We start from the raw sequence: 17,958 nt of genomic DNA, 5'->3' as shown, positions 1-17,958 counted from the left end.
CAAACTGTTTGAATACTTAGTACTTACCTAGGGCACTCCTAGCATAATCTCTATCACGGACTGTAGCAGTTATGGTGCTTGGAGTGTTCATTTACATAGAGGAACCTGTTGACTGAGCACTGAGTTGTGGTGAATTGATAAACAATTTAGGCTTAAACAAAACCCATGCTGGGAAAAATCTCCAACTTGGCCAAGATAGATATACCAATAGTGGTATTGCCAGGCATGATCTTACCATCCAGTGTCAAAATATATTTAAGACGCACATCACGCTGCTTCTTCTCCAGTTCTCCAGCTAATGTGGAAGTGTTAGCTCGAGCAGTGCAAGAGCATTTGCGATAGGCATCAGCTGAGTAATCATGTATAGATTTGTAAGCAGTACTTGCAGTAGCGGACCAGTGATAACAGCCAGAGCATTGTCTGATGCTCTTATCCTATTACCACCACACTTCTCCACTGCCTTAGCCAATCACCAGAGAAGAGGCAGCATGACAGGTGCCTTCTTTGTTACACTAGTTCAAATTGGTGGAGTAACACTGGAAAGAAAGATGGTACCAGCCTCCATAACCACTTCATTGAGATGAAGGGATCCCTTGACAAACAACTGTCTATCTCTAGAGATTACACTACTCAAAGAAACATTGAAAATTGCCTATAACTTCTGTTAAGGTGTTTTCATGAGATGCGTTTTTATTTTTGTATTTTTTTTAATTTTTTTTATTTATATTGAAGATTTAAGAAATCTCACAAAACAGTTCAGACATATCAAAAACCAGGGCAAACACTGCAAATGAAAAGAAGATATAGAAACAATGTTTTATTCCACCTCCTCTCTGTATGCTTTCTCTGTGCTGACTACCAGGTCCAGAGGACATAGCTGGGTCCAGAGCTGCAGAACCTAGATGATGATCCTGTTGCTCATTAATTGGCTGTGAGCGTAAACTGACCTCTCCAATCCAATTAATAAGCGACTGTGCTTAGAAAATATACACAGATTGACATCAGTCAGTCCAGAACTCTAGTTTCACCCCTTTCAGCGAAGGCGTAAAACTCTGTATGTGCAGGATATCATTCAGAAACGCTGCACATACAGACTCCGGACACTGTGACCACTTCAAATCACTAAAGTGTTCATGGTGCCTTGAGTAGCCTTTTAAATGTATATACACCATAGCTAAAAAAATAAAATTAAAAAACGCACGTTCTTTCGCACAACATTTTTGCAGGTTTGTGCTCTGTTGATTAATTTACATGCACCATAGGATTTTAAATCTACTCCAGAATAAAAAAAAAAACTAGCAAATTCAGCAGTATCATTTGCCGTTAACAGGCAATGTTTTCCATTTAAAAACTTCTGCCATTTTGTTTGGCATACCATATTCAATATGCACTTCATAGGTGTCCGCAAGTGGTTTTCAAAGTCCGTAATGGAATATGATGCGATGCTGATTATGGCAAAAGAGGAATTTATGCTTACACCTTCTTATAAATCATATTGGAGACATTTTACTTATTACAAGAATAGACATGTTCCATTAAAACTGTTTACATTCTAAATATTAAATGCATTACATCAAAGTTGTTGTAACCAATATTTTCCTAATGGTTTCCAATTGTCTGTACGAATGCTTACAAATATTATAGCCTTTTTTCTCCAGAATGTCTGGATATTTATACTCTTCTTATTCTTCAAGTTCCTTTAGCACACACAGCCCTAAATTGTCATGCATCAATAACCATGAATTCGCTGTTGCTGTTAAAGCCTAATTTCCCCATATGTGCTCAGAAGACATGACAATCCGGAATTTCCTAATTAGCCAACTGTGTAACAATGATACCCCAATCATAGATTTTGTTATTATTATGGTATTAGCATTCCGCAAAGCATTTCCTGAAATGCAGACAACTTATAAAATGTGTAGTGTCTCCTGTCATCGGCTTATTTGATGCGTAAATTTGCAATCTTCTGCAAGATCGAAATTAAATCAGCAACATACGTCTGACCAGTCATCTACTGAGAACACGAACGCACCCCCCCACCCCCCACCCCGCTCAAATAATTCAAGCATAGTGCATATTAAAACTATTTAGAATCCGTGGATGCGGTATATTCTAGGAATCAAAAGTCTGTGGACATTTTAATATAGACTCTGTATACAATGGGACTAATTAGTGGGAAAACTAGCACAGAAGCTGGATGGTGGAAACTTCACTATTAATGAAATGGGAAGCATTGATTGTGTAAGATCATGAGATATATTTCAGATAAAGTTACTGGGACATTCTGGGCACAGGAGAACTTTCCTGCATATTGACATTTCTAACATTATTTACCTCGATTAATATGCGTACACAGCCTCAATTGGTTATACCCGTAGCTTCCCCCCAAGACGGAGAAGTAGACAAAAAGGAATGACATCAACTGATTATTCTCGGCCAATGAACTAAGCCCTGCACTGCTTAGAAACTTTCAGCCCTCCGGTGTTATTACTGGAAGTGGGGGTTGCTCCTGGGGGACCTCTGATACAAAGTCAAACGATTTAAAAAACGACTACTTACAATGGGGTAGGGGCACCCCTGGCAATATAACCACTGCAGCATGGCAACTGGAAACACTTGCCTTTATTGCAAAACATCACCTCTAAAACACAGAAACCATCACTGGTCCTAACACACACAATAACTTATAAAACACACATACCATCACTGGTCCTAGCACACGCAATAACCTGTAAAACAAACATACCATCACTGGTCCTAGCACACACAATAATCTATAAAACACACATACCATCACTGGTCACAGCATACACAATAACCTGTAAAACACACATACCATCACTGGTCCTAGCACACACAATAACCTGTAAAACACACATACCATCACTGGTCCTAGCACACGCAATAACCTGTAAAACACACATACCATCACTGGTCACAGAACACACAATAACCTATAAAACACACATACCATCACTGGTCCTAGCACATGCAATAACCTGTATAGCACACATACCATCACTGGTCCTAGCATACACAATAACCTGTAAAACACATATACCATCACTAGTCCTAGCACACGCAATAACCTGTAAAACAAACATACCATCACTGGTCCTAGCACACACAATAAGCCATAAAACACACATACCATCACTGGTCACAGCATACACAATAACCTGTAAAACACACATACCATCACTGGTCCTAGCACACACAATAACCTGTAAAACACACATACCATCACTGGTCCTAGCACACGCAATAACCTGTAAAACACACATACCATCACTGGTCACAGAACACACAATAACCTATAAAACACACATACCATCACTGGTCCTAGCACATGCAATAACCTGTATAGCACACATACCATCACTGGTCCTAGCATACACAATAACCTGTAAAACACATATACCATCACTGGTCCTAGCACATGCAATAACCTGTATAGCACACATACCATCACTGGTCCTAGCATACACAATAACCTGTAAAACACATATACCATCACTGGTCCTAGCACACGCAATAACCTGTAAAACACACATACCATCACTGGTCCCAGCACACACAATAACCTGTAAAACACACATACAATAACCTGTATAGCACACATACCATCACTGGTCCTAGCACACGCTATAACCTGTATAGCACACATACCATCACTGGTCCTAGCACACGCAATAACCTGTAAAACACACAAAACATCACTGGTCACAGCACACGCAATAACCTGTAAAACACACATACCATCACTGGTCACAGCACACACAATAACCTATAAAACACACATACCATCACTGGTCCTAGCACACACAATAACCTGTAAAACACATATATCATCACTAGTCACAGCACACGCAATAACCTGTAAAACACATATACCATCACTAGTCACAGCACACACAATAACCTGTAAAACACATATACCATCACTAGTCACAGCACACACAATAACCTGTAAATACACATACCATCATTGGTCCCAGCACACGCAATAACCTGTAAAATAAACATACCATCACTGGACCCAGCACATGCAATAACCTGTAAAACACACATACCATCACTGGTCCTAGCACACGCAATAACCTGTTAAACACACATACCATCACTGGTCCTAGCACACACAATAACCTGCAAAACACACATACCATCACTGGTCCTAGCACACACAATAACCTGTAAAACACACATACCATCACTGGTCCTAGCACACACAATAACCTGCAAAACACACATAACATCGCTCGTCCTAGCACACACAATAACCTGTAAAACACACATACCATCACTGGTCCTAGCACACACAATAACCTGTAAAACACACATACCATCACTGGTCCTAGCACACACAATAACCTGTAAAACACACATACCATCACTGGTCCCAGCACACACAATAACCTGTAAAACACACATACCATCACTGGTCCCAGCACTCACAATAACCTGTATAGCACACATACCATCACTGGTCCTAGCACAAACAATAACCTGTAAAACATACAAAACATAACTGTTCCTAGCACACGCAATAACCTGTAAAACACACATACCATCACTGGTCCTAGCACACACAATAACCTGCAAAACACACATAACATCGCTCGTCCTAGCACACACAATAACCTGTAAAACACACATACCATCACTGGTCCTAGCACACACAATAACCTGTAAAACACACATACAATAACCTGTATAGCACACATACCATCACTGGTCCCAGCACACACAATAACCTGTAAAACACACATACCATCACTGGTCCCAGCACACACAATAACCTGTAAAACACACATACCATCACTGGTCCCAGCACACACAATAACCTGTATAGCACACATACCATTACTGGTCCTAGCACACGCTATAACCTGTAAAACACACATACCATCACTGTTCCTAGCACACAAAATAACCTGAATAGCACACATGCCATCACTGGCCCTAGCACACACAATAACCTGTAAAACACACATACCATCACTGGTCCCAGCACACACAATAACCTGTATAGCACACATACCATCACTGGTCCTAGCACACGCTATAACCAGTAAAACACACATATCATCACTGGTCACAGCACACACACCAACCTGTATAGCACACATACCATCACTGGTCCTAGCACACACAATAACCTGTAAAACACACATACCATCACTAGTCACAGCACACACAATAACCTGTATTGCACACATACCATCACTGGTCCTAGCACACACAATAACCTGTAAAACACATATGCCATCACTAGTCACAGCACACACAATAACCTGTAAAACACACATACCATCACTGGTCCTAGCACACACAATAACCTGTAAAACACACATACCATCACTGGTCCTAGCACACACAATAACCTGTAAAACACACATAAAATAACCTGTATAGAACACACACCATCACTGGTCCCAGCACACACAATAACCTGTAAAACACACATACCATCACTGGTCCCAGCACACACAATAACCTGTAAAACACACATACCATCACTGGTCCTAGCACACGCAATAACCTGTAAAACACACATACCATCACTGGTCCCAGCACACAAAATAACCTGTAAAACACACATACCATCACTGGTCCCAGCACTCACAATAACCTGTAAAACACACATACCATCACTGGTCCTAGCACACGCTATAACCTGTAAAACACACATACCATCACTGGTCCTAGCACACACAATAACCTGTATAGCACACATACCATCACTGGTCCTAGCACACACAATAACCTGTAAAACACACATACCATCACTGGTCCCAGCACACACAATAACCTGTATAGCACACATACCATCACTGGTCCTAGCACACGCTATAACCTGTAAAACACACATACCATCACTGGTCCTAGCACACACAATAACCTGTATAGCACACATACCATCACTGGTCCTAGCACACACAATAACCTGTAAAACACACATACCATCACTGGTCCCAGCACACACAATAACCTGTATAGCACACATACCATCACTGGTCCTAGCACACACAATAACCTGTAAAACACACATACCATTACTAGTCACAGCACACACAATAACCTGTAAAACACACATACCATCACTGGTCCTAGCACACGCAATAACCTGTGAAACACACATACCATCACTGGTCCTGGCACATGCAATAACCTGTGAAACACACATACCATCACTGGTCCTAGCACACACAATAACCTGTAAAATATACAAACCATCATAGCACACGCAGTAACCTGTAGAACATGTGAGCATGGCCGTAGCACATGTAATGACCTGTATGACGCACTAGGAGACACTCAACCTTGACATCACTGGCGTTAACACATACAATTGTCTGTATAACACTCTAGCCCGCGTTGACCCTAGCACACACAATGACACATATAGTTCCCTAGACCTCATTGACTGTAGTGCTTACAATGACTGTTATAGCATATTATATGTCTCTGGACGTGTGACCAGTATTGCACTACCACAAGACATGCCGTTTAGGAAGTCACACTACCTATGCCCCCTTGCTCCAGTTTTATACTTATAAAGGCCTAGACAGTGGGGGCTTAACCATGCTCCTTTGAATTGATGTTGACATGAGTCTCTGTACCCTGCAGTTTCAAAACCATTTCCTACCTCCCTCTTTTGAAGGCATCTACTGTATCTGTCAACATAACCTCAATTGCTTGTGAATTCCACAACTTTACTGCCCTAATGTAAATAACCTTTTGCTTTGTTGTGTGTTAAATCTCCTGTTTTCTGTTACCAAACGACAGACCCACATCACATTTTTCAGCTTGGGGGATGAGAATCTGCTTTATGGGAGACAATTCCGCTGTTCTGGAACACATTTCTGGAACTGACAGAACTGTCTTTGGTGGGAGAGTTTGCTCTCGTTATCTGCTTGTGTGTCCTTCCTACTGCTCTTTGAGGTGAAATGACATGATTTCATTTTCTATTATTGTTACAAGACTTTAAGCCACTCTTGATAAAGTACAATCAACATACAACACACCATGACGTGATTTTCTTGCGTGTTGATATTATGACATTATTAACATTTTTGTCTTTTTTTTTTTTTTTATATATATATTTAATTAGTCTTCTTGTTACTTAACGTAGGAATTTAGGACAGCAATGCTGGCAAAGCATCATAGGAGCTGTAATTCCACAACAGTTAGACAGATACTGTTTGTTTATCCTGTTTTTGTGAGATTCCCCATTAGCTCCCAATGATATTGTAAACAACCACTGTGTTTATACCCAGTTATACACTCATAGTCACTGCACCTTATCTGTCTTAAATAATCAAATACATTGCTCAATGCTGTGGAGCTCTGTTACACTCTCACACACTGCACATTACAGTGGAGCTCTGTTACACTCTTACACACTGCACATTACAGTGGAGCTCTGTTACATTCTCACACACACTGCTCATTACAGAGGAGCTCTGTTACATTCTCACATACACTGCACATTACTGTGGAGCCCTGTTACACTCTCACACATGCTGCACATCACAGTGGAGCTCTGTAACACTCACACACACTGCACATTACAGTGGAGCTCTGTTACATTCTCACACACACTGCACATTACAGTGGAGCTCTGTTACATTCTCACACACACTGCACATTACAGTGGAGCTCTGTTACATTCTCACACACACTGCTCATTACAGAGGAGCTCTGTTACATTCTCACATACACTGCACATTACTGTGGAGCCCTGTTACACTCTCACACATGCTGCACATCACAGTGGAGCTCTGTAACACTCACACACACTGCACATTACAAAATATGTGGGTGCTATATAATAGTAATAATAATAAAGTAGCCAAACTGGCAATATATTCCAAGCCAGCTATGCTTCCAGTCTAGCTACTTTGGCCTTACATTTGAAACTCACTTTAAAGGACCACTATAGTGTAAGGCAGGGGTAGGCAACCTTTTAGCATCACTGTGCCGATATAGGATTGTGATGTCCCGTAGCGTGTCGGTTCAATTTTTTTAAATTGAGGTGTGTATGCTGCCGTATTCTGCTTGTGTTATTTATACTGTAATTGCTTTGTATTGTTGTATTTGTGCGTATATGAGCTATTATATTGCATATGTTCATGAGTAGTTTGTGGTATCGTGTATGATACATATGAATGTGGGCTGTGTTTGGTGGCTGCTTGTGGAATTGTGTGTGTGGATGGATATGTCACATTGCATGTTTGGTAGTGTGTGCGTATGTGTGGGGGCTGTTTGGGGTATTGAATGTGAGAGGCTGCACGTGGGGTTGTGTGCATGTATGTGGATTGTTAGCGGGTTACGTTTTTGAAAATCGTATGCCAGGATGGGGTTATTTTACTTCCTGGGCTACCATATGGTCTCAAAATGCAACACAGTCCCAGCAAACCAATCTGGCAAACTGAATCGGGCAAGCCCTATATTGACCCTGTAACTTTACAAAACACTATAAAACCTGTATATAGGGGATATTGTTATAATCGGGAAACTTCGCTAAACATAAATATGAGTGTTTAAAACAGTAAAACTTATCACGATGATGAAATCACCAGTAAAAATGCAAAAATGCTAATAAAAACGCTAACTTTGGCTAGCGTTTGTGGCTAAGTGGCTACTAAAAAAGACTGGACATATCCCATATTGAATACCCTGGGTTGTCTACTTTTACAAATTGTTTGCCATGATGGGGTTAATTTTCATTCCTGGGCTACTATACGGTCTCAAATGCAACTGTTCCTTTGTCAGCAACACATAACAGGAACAGAGAATCCATGCCTAAAGTACAATGTGAGACAAAAATAACACAAATAAACGACTACCCAAATGTTTGACAAAGACTAATAGTAGAATAAGTGCATGGAAAATGTTAAAATACCACAATTTGAAATACCGTAGGGTGTCTACGTTTCAAAAATATATGGTTTGATCTGGGTAAATTACATTGGCCGGCTTCAAAAATGTCCCAAAGAGGACATGGGTGCATGATGACCATCTGTGAGAATTCCAAGTTGGAAAACTGGAATGCGCACCCTCCAAATACGGTCTTTTAGCCCCCAGAGAACCCATGGGGGGTATCATTGTACTCAGGAGATGTTGCTGAAGACATATTGGGGTGTTCTTTGGCAGTAACCCTTAAAGTTCTCCGTACATGTATTCCAAAAATCACCAATTATTTATTTTATTTTTTTATTTGGCATAGATTGGTGGTAAAATGTTTGCATGAAAAGAGTCAAAATACCCCAAGTTTAATACCTTAGGTTGTCTTCTTTTTAAAAAAATATATACATGTGAAAGGGTATTCAGGGATTCCTGACAGATATTAGTGTTACAATGTAATGTTAATTTTGAACAAAAATGGTTTGGAAATAGCAAAATGCTACTTGTACTTATTGCCCTATAACTTTCCAAAGAAAAGATAAGAACATGATAACATTGGGTATTTCTAAACTCAGGACAAAATTTAGAAACTATTTAGTCAGGGTGTTTTTTGGCGGTTGTAGATGCGTAGCAGATTTTAGCGGTCAAATTTTGAAAAAGTGTGTTTTTTTATTTTTTCATCATATTTTAGAATTTTTTTAAGTAAATTATATGATATGTTAAAAATAATGGTATCTTTAGAAAGATCATTTAATGGCGAGAAAAACGGTATTATAATATGTGTGGGTACAGTAAATGAGTAAGAGGAAAATTACAGCTAAATACAAACAGGGGTGGACTGACAGTGCCTCGGGCCCCCGGGCAAAACTAGGACCTGGGCCCCTTACAGATTAATATCTATGCTGGTACACATGATAGTGTAGATGTACCGTGTATTTGATTATATGTGCATGTAAAGTGAATGCACACTATTCACTGTGAGCCCTGGTGTAAGCTAATATATGTATTTATATGTGTATTTTTGTGTGTTGTATCAGGATCCGTGGATTAAGAGTGTTTTTTTAGGGTAGTATTTATGTGTGTTTGTGTAGCATGGCTGTACCAACTACTATAGTCACCAAAACAACTACAGCTTAATTTAGTTGTCCTGGTGTGTATAGTCAGTCTCTGCAGGCATTTTAATGTATACCCTGCCTTTTCAGAGAAAAGTGCTTACATTGCTGACTAGGGACACCTCCAGTGGCAGTCACTCAGAAGGCCACTAGATGTGCTTTCTGGGTCAGTGATAGGCAATGAGCAGCACTGATGTTCAGTGTCTCCATGCTCTGCATGGAGGCGCTGAACTTTCCCCACAGAGATGCATTGATTCAACACATCTCTATGAGTACATGCTAATTGGCGTAAGCAGCGTTTTAACATGCGTGCGCATTAGCTTCCCAATGCTTTCCTATGAGAAAGCAATGGAAAGGCTGAGATCTCAACCAAGGGGCAGAGCATGGGCTGAGCCAGCACCGGCTGAACTGGAATAAAGGTAAGTTTACTTTTTTTTAGAGGGGAAGGGATGTGCTGGTGACCCAAACAGTGCTTTTAACACTATATATGCAAGTTTGTATTCTGACCCTATAGTGTTCCTTTAAATACACTTTTTTTTTATTTTTATTGTTTTTATTCATTCTAGTATGTCCAAGACATCAGTGTGTGTATACAGGGGCATACTTATTGAGAGTCTGTATGTGTGTGTAAATGCAAGACCAAATTAGCATGTAGTTAGTGGGTGAACACAGGTTTGCATGTGTGGAAGGTTAGTATACGTAAAAAAACAGGGGCATGTAGTGGTTATAGTGCGGAAAAGAGGTAATGGGGGCAATAGTGGACGCAGGGGGTAATAGAAGCCATTAAGTGTTCAGGGGAGGGATAGGGGCTGTAATAGGTGCAGAGAACAATGGAGGCTACAGGGGGTAATACGAGCTTTAGTATATTTAAGGGTTAATAGGGGATGCAGTGAGTGCAGGGGGTAATAGGGTCTGTAGAGGGTAACAGGGGCTAAAGTCTGTGCAGGCGGTATAGGGGTTGTAGTTAGTGCAGTTGCTGTAGTGGGTGCAAGGGATAATAAGGCTTGTAATAGGTGTAGCAGTTGTAGTGGGTGCAAGGGGTAATAGGGGTTGTAGTGGGAGCAGAGGGTTGTAGGGACTCTAGTTTGTGTAGGTGATAATAGGGGTTGTCGTATGTTTAGGGAGTAATAGGGGTTGTAGTATGTTTAGGGAGTAATAGGGGTTGCAGTATGTGTAGCGAGTAATAGGGGTTATAGTATGTGTAGCGAGTAATAGGGGTTATAGTATGTGTAGCAAATGATAGGGGTTGCAGTATGTGTAGTGAGTAATAGGGGTTATAGTGTGTGCTGGGAGTAATAGGGGTTATAGTGTGTGCTGGGAGTAATAGGGGTTATAGTGTGTGCTGGGAGTAATAGGGGTTGTAGTATGTGTAGCGAGTAATAGGGGTTGTATGTGTAGGAAGTGATAGGAGTTGTAGTATGTGTAAGGGATGTAAAGTGTTGTAGTGGGTATAGGGGGTGATGAAGGGGTGTGGGGGTGATGAAAGGATGTAGCGGTTATGAAAGGGTGTGGGGGTGATGAAAGGATGTAGAGGTTATGAAAGGGTGTGGGGGTGATGAAAGGATGTAGAGGTTATGAAAGGGTGTGGGGGTGATGAAAGGGGTGTGGGGGTGATGAAGGGGTGTGGGGGTGATGAAGGGGTGTGGGGGTGATGAAGGGGTGATGAAGGGGTGATGAAAGGGGTGTGGGGGTGATGAAAGGGGTGTGGGGGTGATGAAAGGGTGTGGGGGTGATGAAGGGGTGATGAAAGGGGTGTGGGGTGATGAAAGGGGTGTTGGGGTGATGAAAGGGGTGTGGGGGTGATGAAAGGGTGTGGGGGTGATGAAGGGGTGTGGGGGTGATGAAGGGGTGTGGGGGTGATGAAAAGATGTAGCGGTTATGAAAGGGTGTGGGGGTGATGAAAGGGGTGTGGGGTGATGAAAGGGGTGTGGGGGTGATGAAAGGGGTGTGGGGGTGATGAAGGGGTGTGGGGGTGATGAAGGGGTGTGGGGGTGATGAAAGGATGTAGCGGTTATGAAAGGGTGTGGGGGTGATGAAAGGATGTAGAGGTGATGAAAGGATGTAGAGGTGATGAAAGGGTGTGGGGGTGATGAAGGGGTGTGGGGGTGATGAAGGGGTGTGGGGGTGATGAAGGGGTGTGGGGGTGATGAAGGGGTGTGGGGGTGATGAAGGGTGGAGACATAAGAGCTGTGGGGAAAAAAAAGTTAAATAATGTGTTCCCCCCTCCCTGAGCCTTACCTTTGTCCATGGAGGGGGGGAATCCTTATCCCTGGTGATCCGGTAGCAGACTAAGCTTGTTTGCACCCCTGGTGGGTGCAGCCAATCCTGAAGAGCTCCCTCCCTGGCCGGCCATGGTACTGCAGTGGGGTCAGGCTGCCTGTAACACTGATAGAGCAGCTCCGCACGGGGCTGCTCAGTTACAGGCAGCCTGCATGCTGTGTTCAGCTCACGGCAGAGGTTCTGCTCCTGGAGCCTCTGCCGATTTTTTTTTTTCCAGCCCACAGGCAGCACTTTCAGACAGGCACAGTGAGAGACAGCCTGGAGGGTCTTTGATAAGGCCCCTGGGCTGTCTTTCAGTGTGCTGCAAGATCTCTGCTGCGGCCGACCAAGGGGGGGAAGTATTTAATAACAGGGGCCGCAGAAGGTCGTGCGGGCCCCTCACTTAGTGCAGGCTGGCCGAGGAGCTTGTTGAGCTCCTCAGCTGAGCCATTACTATGCTGCAGGCAGGCGGGCCCCCAAGAGCCTCGGGCCCTCGGTCCATGACCGATGTGCCCGAGTGCTCAGTCCGCCCCTGAATACAAACACCGCAGAAATTTAAAAACAGCCCTGGTCCCAAAAGGTAAGGTAAAATTGAAAAGTGGTCTGGTCACTAAGGGGTTAAAGTCACCTTGAATTCCAGACAATTGTCACTTTACTAAATAACCCTGGCTGTTTCACAGTGCAGACTTCAATGTTCAGGGTTGTGCAATGTTATATCATTAGGGCTTTTTACTAAAGTGAGAATTAAAAGTGAATTTTAAATTTAAGGCCAAAATAAAAGAATGGGGGAAAAACAAACAAACAAACTCTAATTCAGCAATGCTTCAAGTTCAGCTACTCTGTCCTAAAATGAGAAAATTGCTTTGAATTCACTTTGAATTCTCACTTTAGTTAATATCCCTGTATTATATATGAGATTTGTCATAAGCCTGCATCTTGAGCCGTGCAGATAATGTATCCATAGTCAAGAGAGCGATGTACAGTGCGGTTAATGCTCACTTTGCCCACAGTGTTCCATCATAGGGAAATGTCTTTTAAAAATATTGTTTTTGTTTTTTATTATTTAAGTGTTTAACTTGTCCTGGAATGGAAGTGATGTTAACCCGGGTCCTCGTTCTCCACCGTGCATCTTGGAGACTTTATACAGAATCTTCTCCTGTGAGGAGTCCATGACTTATGCTCTGTGACTACTTACACACTGCCTGTTGGCTTACAGTGTGATTCAGAGCCCAGCTCAGAAAGAGCACTGCAATAGATCAATGGGACATTACTAAGCAGTATGCAAATCGCCGTCCTTCCGACTTCTGCTGTAATTTGGGGTTTGATGGAAGAATAACGCTCTTGGTTGACCAGTTGATGGTGAGCCTAGTTTTGTCTGCATTTCCATGACGTGCCGGTACATTTTAGTTTTTTGGTTTGTTTTTTTTAAACATGTATGTATCCTACCTCACAAATATACCTACTTTGGAAGTCCTGTTCATATTTTGGACCCCACGTGTCTTTTTTTTTCTGTGAGTGTAAACTAGAATATCTCAGCAATACAACTCACAGTACTTTCTGTTGTAATGTTTAGAGGTATGCATGTGTAGATTGCTCAACCAGGATTTAAACCTATAAAATATATATATATATATACATATATATATATATTGCACATTCTGTTTAATCTAGAATCTCTTATCTCCTCCTCTGCTAATAGCCTTTTAGACCCTGCAATAGCTTCCTGTGTGTTATTACAGAGCAGGAGACAAAAACGTCTAAAGCAAGTTAACATCTGATTGAAAAGGAACCATTTTTTTCAACCTGGGGAAGTGTGGCTAGAGCTACATAAAAATAAACAAAGTGATTTAACTCCTAAATGTCATAGAAATTAGCAGTGAGACTGCAGGGGCATGATCTATACACCAAAACGGCTTCAATAAGCTAAAGTTGTTCTGATGCCTATAGTATCTCTTTAACGGTGACTTGTGTAGTTAAATAATTTGAACACTTTTTATAACAGATTGCGATCATTCATATCAAGGCTCTGGTAAGTGGTGGACCAGAATATCAAAAAGATTGATCCCCATCTCTTGTACAACTCCTACTATGCTATGCCAGCTGGGGATATATTAATTGCCTGTCATTACAGGGTTGTATTTGTGAGCAGTGTTTGTGTGTTTGAATGCAAGCATGTTTTTATATAGAGTATGTGAATGCATATAGGGGTGTTTTTGTATGTACTGTTGCTATTAGGATGCAGTGATGTACTTGTGTGTAGTGGTTGGGTTTTAAAGCAGGTGTGTGTGTGTGTGTGTGTGCTTCTTAATGCAGAAATACTATTGTGTAGAGTTGGTGTTTATATATAATTTTAGCCTTTTAATACAGGGATGTATTTGTATGTAATGATTGTAATTGCGTGCAGGTGTGTGTTTAGATGTTGTATTGTATTTAAATGCAGAAGCACATTGCGTAGTATTGATGTTTGAGTGAATGGCTGTGTTTGTATATTATTTTGTCATTTGAATTCAGGGGTGTCTTTGTATGTAACCTTTGTGTTTGCAGGGGTGTGTTTGTGTTTTGTGTTGGTGTTCGATTGATGGGACATTCATTCACAGATATACATACACATTAACACAGATACACATATAAACACACTGACACATACACACACACTTAGATACACACACTGTCACACAAATACATTCAGAAACACATAGACACACAGAAACACATGCATTAACATACACTCACACACAGCTTGTAATTTTTTATATTTGTAGCCACCCTCCTGTTAGATACCTTTTGTCTGCAGGAATGTGACTTTTGTGGGTTGCAGCTGGCTGAGGCTCCTGTGAGTCTGCAGTAGCTCACTACTCGCTTCTGCCTCCCTGTGATCGCTCTCTCCTGGAGGAAGTCACCTGACTCACTTCCTCCCAGCCTGCTGATACTACAGGAGCGTGATTGCGCTCTTAAATGTCTGCAGCACTCAACTAGGTCCCTGTTCAGCGACACCCAAAGGGTGCGGGCTCCGTTGCCGCGCTAGCCCTGGTGTTTCTTCTTTTACATGTTGTAATTTATACTGCTCATAGGCCTGGACAGCACATTAAATTAGTATTAGTACAAAATTATCATCTAAACTTTACTTTAAAAAATACCAATTAAAAAAATATTTTTGCTCTAGTGATTAGCACCTTTTACAGTAAAAGGTAAAAGGTTAGTCATGTTTTTTTATGTTTTGTTTTTTCTAAAAAAAAAAAAAAAACCCCAGCTGAGACCCAAGTAAGGGACAGCCATTATTAGGCTCTTGGCTTGTCCGGCTCATCACTTGCATAATTTGTAATTTTGCGTTGACCTGCTCTCCCTGAGTGTGTAGTCACCATCTTACATGTGCGTGTATATTTATATGCACACACTCTGTGATATTATCTTGTGAGTGTGTTAGAACGACACACAAATTGGAGTGAAACTGCCATACTCTTTTCTCATTTTCTGTCAGTTTGTTGGGTTATTTATCCTCTGTTTGTATAACTCCTCTTTCTTGGCTGAGATCATCAAAATTGACAATCTCAGACAATCCAATGCTTCCCCATATGAAAGCAGCGTTGCACCAATAAGCATCTCCTCATAGAGATGCAATGAATCACCACATCGCTATGGGGAACGTTCAGTGCCTACATGCAGAGCATGGAGACTCGGAACGTCAAAGTAGCACACTGTGCAGCACTGACCCAGAAACCTCTAGTGGCCATCTGAGTTACTGCCACTTAAGGTACTAATGTAAACGCTGCCTTCTCTCTGAAAAGACAGTTCCATAATGGTGTGACTACATACAGTCGGGGCGCATTCCTTGCCCCATAACTACTATACTATAGCATGATGTAGTGGTTATGGTGCTCGGAGTGTTCATTTAAGTTGTTCTAAACCAAATGGACTCACATAGAAAAAAATATAGAAAAAGTAGTCATTCTATTATTATTTTTTTCTCATTAATTGATAGATTTGAGATTTGAATTAATTTATATGCCTTATTCAAAATTATGTTTGATTTTAAATAAAAGCAAAAATCTCTTTACTTTGTCTGATATGGATTTATTCTGCTCCTTGTTTAGCGGCCATGGTGGATTGTACGGTCTACTAGGGCTTCTTAATAATAAGGAGGAAAAACAAAACATTCTTCTTCCATATGAAAAACCAAAAATGTGTATTATTACATGACTGGCAGAATCAGTGTCTGCATAAAAAAAATAAAGAAATATAGACAAAATAAACAGATAATTATATATATGTTTGTGCAGTTTGCCAATTTAAAGCTTTAGTCTCCTTAATTGTTCCCAGAGCAGATCACCAAACGTGCGTTTGTGTTTATATAATTATATATTTGTATAATATTATGGGGGAAACTGTATTACCAGGATAAAATAATATACCTGTCCCAAGTAACTGTGCCATGTTTGGAAGAGACATTTATAAATAAATGAACTGATTGACTTAAGCGACGTAACTGAAAGTAAAAATTGTGATTTGAAATTATTTTTTTTTTTTTCTGATAGATTGTTTTAAGGAGGTATTTAGCATTTATAATTAGTGCACACAAGATTTTGTTTTTAAAGTTGGGCATAAAAAGGGCAGTTTTTCAAATTCCTAATCTCTGCGTTACACACAAGGACCCATTCTAATTGGTTTTAGTCACCCAAAGGTGACACAGAGGGACAGTGTGCATAGATCTATGTGAAGTTCTGTCTGTGAGCGAGCAAATTGCTTTAATATTATATGTCAACAGGGGGGGAGTGTAACCCTGTCACATAGTCCAACGCTGGGCAAAATTTGTTGACATTTAGTCTTGTTGGCCCCAGTCCCAGCTGCAAATACTTCTGTTCATATAACGCTCATGTTTACCAGTAAAGAAAATGCTTGCTTGTGGCTTTTTTTTTTTTTTTTTTTTTTTTAAACAAACTTTTTTTTTTTGCAATTAAAATCCAGTGTGAAAAAAATAAAATTAATTTAGAAAAAAAAAAGTATTTTATATTCATCAATATATATGTCTACAAAGTTTTGGCCACAAACACAGCAAGTTTTTGCATAAATTCGTACGTGATGAATAGTTGATTCTAAAGCGATTTGGGCATTTGTCAGAACCTCACAAATATACATAGTAACGCTGGTTTGGGAACCCAAATACCTGAATATCCTCTTTCTTTGCGAAATAAATTAGGGGTATGTTTGCATGCCTGGAGTCACATTAGGAATATTTTAAATGTTCAGCATCTCATCCAGGCGCCACACAAGATTAAATGAAAAAAATCATAAAATGAAAGGTATTTAAACATTTAATCCTTTTACAATGAACTCTCAGAGTGGGCAGGACGTCTTGTTGTAAAGAGGGATAAGACAGATCTTCCTCTATATTACAGCTAATAAATACCCCCAAATTGCACTTAACCCTTCTAGTAGGGTTCTGGGGGGGAGGGGGGGAATGAATATTTGAGGCTTGAAAAAAAAAAAAAACATAGATTTATAAAAGACAAAAAATCAGAGGAGATATTTATACAAGACACATTTAATTAAAAAGCAGTAAGCGGTGGAATTTGAGCAAAATAAAAACACAATAAATATTTCATATGATAGCAAGGTAGAGAAGAGGGAAGGTCTATGTGCAGTCTCAGATGACGCTAAAATGACGAATTCATAAATGACG

The sequence above is a fragment of the Pelobates fuscus genome, chromosome 5, assembly GCF_036172605.1.
Source record: "Pelobates fuscus isolate aPelFus1 chromosome 5, aPelFus1.pri, whole genome shotgun sequence".
NCBI lineage: Eukaryota > Metazoa > Chordata > Amphibia > Anura > Pelobatidae > Pelobates > Pelobates fuscus.
The sequence above is the reverse complement of the archived record's forward strand: the minus strand, read 5'-3'. Positions refer to the sequence as shown.